Below are 8,339 nucleotides of genomic sequence, written 5' to 3' on the forward strand. Positions count from 1 at the left end.
AGGAATAGTTTCTACTAGAAGTTCACAGCAGCTGTTTTTCTGTCTGTATTTTGTTAAGATGCTTCATTATTAATGGAAATTCTAAGGGAGTTGTTATCCCATATTAACACATAACAAGAGATTTCAATCTATTATTGAGTCATAATAGCTACTGGCATGGTGTTTTTTTGAACAGTAACTGGTTGGAGAGCAACTTCTGGACATGTTCCTGCAGCAACACCCACTCTTCTAGGGAAAAGGATTATCAATGCAAATTACAGGGGTGTGTTTATTAAAGGTTACTAATTTGAAAAATGAAAAATTTGCTGAGATGAATGATTGGACCAAAGGAAGATTATAAGAAACATGGAAAGCAAAAGAGATTTTTCTTAAAAGGGTGGCCTGGAATCTGTAATTGCTCATTTCTTTAGATTTGTTCCAAAGTGTCTGTTTAAACCTCCATTTCAAGATCAAGGACTTTTCTCAAGCTTCTTAGGTATTTGTTCTAGAGATAACTAATCCATAGGTTCTTTTTCCTTGTCATCTAAATTTCTTCTGGAATTGTGTACAATAATCAAAAGCCTTGAATAACCAAGCATGTACATCAAACCTAAACCCTTTCAGGAACCAAAATCTTGATATGTCTTTGGAGGGTGTGAGCACATCCAGCTCAGGCTCTGAATGAAATGTTTTTCGTAACTAACACAGAAAAGAAGCTTTTACAATTCCATTTTATATAAATGGCGCTCATTCAAAAACCTCCAGTACAGAGTACACTGTGATTCCTTCTGCTGCTGGGGGGGGTCTTCATTTCTGCATCTCCCATGACAAAAGCTTTGCTGAGTGACAGTACTTTAGCTTCCTTCTGCATCATCTTCCTGCAGCTCAAACTAAAAAAAAAAAACCCAAAGCACAAGTAGGACAGAGATTCAAGCATCTATCTATAAACTAAACACAGGACAGAATTCAAGACTCCCCTGTCCCATGTAAATGACCTATTGGTTGCTTGAGGTTTCATAGGTACCCACTGCTATCTTTTTCTGAGCCAGTGAATAATTTCACAGCATTTTCAGCAAAAAGGACTGAGAGTACTCCCATCAAATTTAGAATAGCTACAGTTTCAGCTCTAACGTTGAGATGGGAGAAATTTGGTTATACCTCCACATTACAAAAGGGTACCAGGTTTTCATAATTCTGAATAACTGCCTTGGAGACAACTTGATGGAATTGGTACTTCCTTCTCCTCAGGAAAAAAAAAATAAATCCCTGGTTACATTTTATTCAAAGACAGTGCTTAGTCATCCACCTTTAGGAATCGATTCTAGGTTGAGATTTCTCAAAGAGGAGGAGGCTGATATTCTGCTCTGTTCAGTCTAACATCCAGATATGGCTCAAGATTAAAGAATTACTGTTGCTCACGTTGTGTGCTACTGCTTCCTTATTTTACTTCATATACAGCATTTTAAAAATGTAAATTTTCTTCTTCCTTTGAATACAAAATTTTTACAACGCAGTTCATTACAGGTATCAGAAACCTACCTCCTTTTTTTGTTTTGGGTAGCACTTTCAAGTTATAAATGCTTGAAAGAGAAGAACAAAAGGAAGAACAAAACATTTACAGAGCCTAGGTAAATCACAGAAGTGTCAAACACCTGATATTACTTCTCTGAACAGGAATTGATTTGTACCCAGCCTGGAAATCACACCTTTGTCTTTGTGCTGGTTTTGGCCAGGATAAAGTTGATTTTCTTCATGGTCCTTGGTATGGGCCTGTGTTTTGGATTTGTGCTGGAAACTGGACTGTTGATAACAGAGGGATGTTTTCTGTTATTGCCCAGCACTGTTACACAGAACTGAGGTCTCCTTGCCCCACCCCACCAGTGAGAAGGCTGGGGGTGCACAAGGAGCTGAGCTGGCAGGGGACACAGCCTGGACAGCTGACCCCAGATGACTGAAAACATGTCCCACACCACATGGGATCATGTTCAGCATCTAAATCTGGGGAAAGAAGGAAGAAGAGAGATATGTCCAGATGGCATTTTTCTTCTCAAGTCACTGTCCTGTGTGATGGAGTCCTGCTTTCCTGGGGACAGCTCAACACTGCCCGTGGGAAGTGGTGAATTAATTCCTTGGTTTACTTTGCTTGTGCATGTGGCTTTTGCTTCACCTATTGGACTGTCCTTATCTGAATGCTTGAATTTTCTTTTTTTTGCCCTCCTGATTCTCCTCCCCAGCTCACCATGGAAGAGTAAGCAAGTGCCTGTGTGGGGCTTAGTCTGGGATTAAACCACAACAGAACTCTGAGCTCCTCTAAGAAGTCAAGCATGAAGTTAGAGTTTGAAGAAGGATGTTGTGATTTTATACTGCTCTTGTGCCCTTGAAACTGAATTGACTAAATATTTTAGGTAATCCCAAGAGCCTGTTTGGGTTATAGAAGTTAATTCCCAAGGATATCTGCAAATCCTGAGGAAGTGTTTTATCTCCTGTTCCTGAAATCACTGCCTGTGCTCAGCCCCTCAAGGAGCAAGAACAAGAGCTCTGCAAGGAAGTCTCCAGTTGCTTACATTATTCTTTATCCTGGTGAAATTATCTCTGGCCTGATCTTAGCCTTTTTAATGTTTTAGTTTTTCTAGTCAATATAAAAGGCAGAGAAAACGGTGATAATTTTCTCTATAGATGGAATTAGTCTGTCTAATTAATTAGTTATATCCAAAAGTATATTTTCAGTGCAAAGGTGGCAAGGTATAAAAATACAACTTATGAAACTATCCTGACTTCAACCTCTCCTAGATAACAGCATTTTAGTGATCCCTGCTGTCCTACTTTGATTTTCTGGGGATTTAACACTAATTACTTATGGCATTTAGCATGCCCCTTCCTATTCATCTGCACCCTATTCCTCTGTTCAGGAATCTTGTGCTCACAGTAGAATTTTTTTACCCTGTATGAATATTGTGTATTCCTTCTCTCATCCCAAAGCAGTTCTCATGTGTGGGCACTTGTTCTATGAAGAAGTCTTTGTAAAACTGTCCCCTCTATTAGGATCAATTCTGGATATGGTGCAAGGGAAAAAAAAAATCAGAGACCAGTAAAGAAGGGTAAAGCAGATTGGAATGCTGTAGAGCTTTGGAGGATTTCTGGAAGTGAAGCTGTGAATGGCCTGTCATTAATAATAAAGGAAATAATAAAAACAGTTTAGGAATTATTTTTTCCCCAAGAGATTAAGCCTTCTGATAAATTTCTTCATATCGATTTCTGCATAGATTTCCAAATGCAGGGAAAGATGATAAGGGAAAGCTCATGTCTTGCATAATGCTGCTATATGGCATAATGCCAGTTTTGGTGTCAGTGTTTCAGCTTGGGAGCTTTATCAAGTTAGAGTTAAACACAGACTATATTTTATGGAGAGACATTAAACAGAGCTGGGATGACTGTTCTCAGTCGGTTGGCTCCGGATGGGAACAGGTTGCAATGCATTGTCATTTCATTCTCTTTGGTAATTCATTTTGTGCAATGTGAGTTTCGAGTTACACTGAGGGTTACACTCAGGTTACACTTATTGCCTGCTCGATCAGCTATTGTTCTCTTCTGGTTTGAATGGAATTAGTTCCTAATTTTCAGGATTGGATAGTTTTGCTTTTACCTTTTCAAAAATTTAGTAGGAATCTGTGCTGTATGAGCTACTTAAAATGTTGAGAGCTTTTTTTTCATATCTAGTAGTCTTCCTCACTGAGGTCTAGAAGTTTCAAACAGGAAAATACATCTTTACATAAGTTATTATACAGCTCTTTTATTAATAATATTGAAATTACTACTACTAGAGCTGTGTTGTTTCAGTTACAGTTATAGTAAATCATGGTACAATTTTCTAGTAGAGTGGAAGTGTTTTATTGGTGTTTAAACTGAAATGGACAGTGATCATCATGCTATTTAACTGCTTGTCTGCTAATGTTGCTGCCACTGCTACTATATGCTTTTTTATTTAGGTGTCTGAGACCTTAATTATATACATTCTCTCTTCTTGCCTTTCCTACAATTAAATAATTTGTTATAATGTTTGCTTTCCTCACTTGAAACGTTACTCCCCTCTTGTGCTAGGGCTGGAGGCTTGATAGCCTGAGCTGTCCCTGAAATTCTACTCAATGGGTTCCCCTCCCTCCCTCAGCTGCTTTTCAGAAACAGCAGCTGCCTTCTTGCTACACCTACATATCTCTTTGTATCTCCATTTGTTTTAACCATGGCAAGCAAGCATGACATCAGCCTTGGGATTATTTTTGTCTTTTTTTTTTTTTCCTGGTAACTGGACTTCTGGGTTCAAATAACACTTATCCAGGCAGAGTAAAGAAAAAATAAATAACCTTTCTGGTACCAGTACAGCAGTCTAGCCATAAGCCTCTAAGCATGTTTACCTGGAGGAAGTAACAGGTGGCAAGTGTGATAAATTCTTTACTTTGAGAATGAGATTCTCCAAATAAAACTTAAAGCATGCACCTGTATTTAAAATGGAAATCGGGAACCTCCAGCCCTAAGTATTAATCTGTTCAGAAACAGCACTGGTAGGTGCCTTGATTTTTCATTGCTAATGTACTTTCTTCTGAGGCCCTTCCGCCAAACTCCTATGTGGACATTTCTTTATTTATATTCAAGTTGAAAAAAGTACCTGCATTAAGAAATCTCATTGGTTTTGCCTATGTTTTTCACAGGTATAGTCCTGAACCCCTGTTTTTGTGGTGCATGCAGTATTTCTGAAGCTATCAGAACCTGAAGGTGAGGGCATCAAATAAAATGATGACCCAAGAAGATGCTGCAGCTTGATTTTGAACACGTGACAGAAGTCATAAAAGGAATAATTTTTTTATTGTATTAATTAAGTTGCAGGGACTGTTAAGTTAAACTTAAAATAACCCTTTTAAAAGTTGTTGAGGATAATGAATTACCCAGGAGGAGTTAGAGCCTGCTGCTGCCAACTAAAGTGCTTGGAGACTAGAGATAGAAGTGAATGATAAGAAGCAGCTTTCATGCATTCAAATAAATTACATGTTGGGCTTGGCTTAATCCTGGCAGCAGAATGATTTCAGGGGTTTTCCCTACATTATCTTGGTCTATGATTATGCAAATATCCTTTTAATGTAGCGACTCCTTAACAGGAAATTAGTCTCATACTTGCTCATATGCTCTTGCAATCAACAGACACTTGCTTGCAAAATCCTAGTGTGTCTGAGATACAAAAGACACATTAACTGTTTTAAGTACCAAAATTTTGCAAACAGACAATAACAGGACATGCCCAGATATGCCAGGGATGTAGAAGATGAATCAGGAAAGAGATGTTTGCTAACACAAAAATATTCCTGGGTTTGAAAGTTCAACCAGAATGCAAATGGTACTAAGTTTACATTTGGTTTCAAAGATTGTAAGGAAAACACCAGAAGGAAAAAAATCTTACAGAAAAGCAGGATTAAAACTGAATAAAACATGGAAATGAGACAAAGCATAAAGACAAAAGAAATTGAATAATTTGTGTTAAGTGTCCAGCAACCTGCTGAGCCCAGGTAATGCGCAGTCATCCTTCACACATATTCCTTACTGCAGTGCTGTCAGGAGCTGCCCTGAAATGGGGACTGTCAGGGTAACCTGCTTTGTCTGGAACACAGGAACTAAAAAATGACATTATAAAACAGAGGCTTCATCTGGAAAGACAGAGAGCTGGTATCCTTTGGGAAGAGAGAAACTGAAGTCAAAAAAATTGTGCTGTGTTCCTTTTGTCAGTCTTAATGTTCATTTGAGTAACCAGGACAGCTCAATTCCTAATTTCTTGGGTTTGGAAATTCCTTCTAGGTGAAATCAAGTTATGCAATCTTTTTTCTTAACTACAAGTTTCTAGTATGGTAAAAAAATACCAGTTAGGTATTTGATATCAAAACTGGGATAGAGCAGAGATAAGTTGGCAGCTTGTACTCAAGGTGACCCCCCCCATTATTTTGTCTTTTTTACTCCTGGTTGAAATAAAGACAGCTACATCCTTGGAGTTAAGAGGGGAGCCTAACAAAATTAATCCCCTAACTTTCCAATGGGATTTAGGGTAGTATCTGATTCATTCAAGGTCTTTTGAAACTCCCATCAAAGTGAACTGTTCAAGGCATGACCTTAAGGTAACAGTTCAGTCAGCCACAAAATCTAGACTTCCAGCTCTTTGTTTTAAGTACAAGACCTATTCTTTCTTCTATATCCAGTGTATTCTGTTTGTAATAACCAGAAATTACCATCAGAGAAATTGAAACTAATCTTAGGCTCATTAAGGAGTGAGAATTTATGCTTAACTACTTAAATAAATTCTTGTTGATCTGGTTTCTGGAGATAAACCTGTAATTTTATCTGTCATAGATGGGAGAAACTTGCTAGTCCAACAGCACAGCATCTTAGAGTTAAAAAACCCAACACACCTATATAAGTACAGAGAGAGTGTCTGCCAGTGCTACTCAGAACTTCCATGACTGCCCATCCAGACAAACATGCTTAATCCATTTTTTGTACTGAACATTAGGCAGTCACTGGTTTTCTTTGACTGCTCTAGCAAAGACTAGCAGATGTTAGATTAAGTTTGAAGACTATAGAAAAATTTAAAAAAATAATATTTGGAATTGCTTTTGATTTCAATAGATTAAAGTCCTAAGAAACAGACAATGGCTGTGGTTCCACTAGAGGTTTCACCTCCAAAATAATTTTGCAATGGTCCACTCAGTATATGCCGAAATCCTTGCACTCATATTTAGCAGAAATACAACCCTGCGCTGATCAAGTCAACCAAAACCCATATTTTATTTACGATCCATTAAATGCAGCAAAACCTTGAGCAGTACCAGGATAAATGCCTGAGCACTCTTTTTTAGACTCAGTGATTTAGAAATTCGCTCTTTTAAAAATCAGCTCAGGTAGCATTCTTCTGGAGTAATATTAAGCCTTTAACATTAAGCTGACTTGAAATTTAAGCAAACTTCCAGATCCATGAAGGCTTTGATTAGCTGGTAGCCAAGTGCAATCACAGGCTCCTCTACACGCTGTTACAAAAGTCTGTCTCAGCTCAGAGGGCTGTCCTTGGACACAACCTGGCTCTGTAAGGCACAATTTCTATTTCACCTAACAGGTAGCAAAACAAAACAAAGCCAAAGCCTGCAAGGATTCACCTCCCCTTAGAACAAAACTCAAATACAAATATGAAGAGGTTCAGAAAATGAAGCACTTTCAGAGGTTTTTTAACTATTTTGAAATTAGGAAGGATTTATATCAATCTATATATTTTCTTCTACTCCTCAGTATGAGAGTAATCTATCTAGAGTGTTCCAGGGATCTTTTTTCCAATTTGCCATCTTCTGCAAACAAGCAAAAAATTGTTACAAATCAGTTTGCCAAAATGCACGGCAAAAAAACAATTTAGAGGAAGGCTACTGGTTTATTTGTAATGTTCCACTAGTCAGTGGGCTTTTTAAATGTTAATTTTTAAATTATAGTTTCAGACTTGAAGAAGATGCCAATTGTTCAGGCATTACAGCATTCACGACCGAACATATATTGGCATCATAACTGCTTACGGTAAGTTAAGAGTCCTATCTCTTTAACATTTCAAGATACTGTATTCTGCAGTTTTATTTCCTTCTTGGAAAGCAAGCAGGATGTTTGCTAGGAAGTTACTTTTATTGAGAAACGTTGGAACTTAGTTAGCTTTTTGGATGAGCCATTTAAATGGGAATTATGTCATTTTGCCATAAGCCTATCTGGTGATACTAAACCTAGATAATCAGCTTCAATGGAGATCAAGTCTTTGCTACAAACATAGAAAAATACCTAGCTGGCTTATAAGCCTACTACTCCCATTAGGAAAAGAGATAGATTTAAAAATTATGTGAGTTAAGAAGCTTTGAATCGTATGAGACATTTTCCTATTTTTGTTCTACATAATTGGAGCAGAACTGCAATAGCTTTCTGAGCACTTCAGGAAACAGAAATCATTTCACAGGGTTATGAAGCCATCAGAGTTGTGAAGGCATTCATTTCTTTGATGAGGGCTCATATGAGAAGACATGAGAAGGGTACATTTAACTCATTTCCAAATTACTGAATGGGACTCTGAGCACCTAGGAATCCTGTAAGAAACAACTTTACTTCTTGTGGAAATGTGATGATTTACAGATTTTAGAAAGGCTACAGAGTGGCACATTGTTGCTGCGTGAGAAAGCCAATATTGTAACTAAAACAACCTCAGCGGAATGTATCTGGCAAAACACACCTTTCCTCCTGAGTGTTCTTTTATGGTTTGTCATTACATATGCAGAACAAAAACCGTCAAATCTAAAATGTTCTTC

This window comes from Pseudopodoces humilis, chromosome 7 (genome assembly GCF_049639895.1).
Source record: "Pseudopodoces humilis isolate 2021_Gansu_Grassland_sample_001 chromosome 7, ASM4963989v1, whole genome shotgun sequence".
Lineage (NCBI taxonomy): Eukaryota > Metazoa > Chordata > Aves > Passeriformes > Paridae > Pseudopodoces > Pseudopodoces humilis.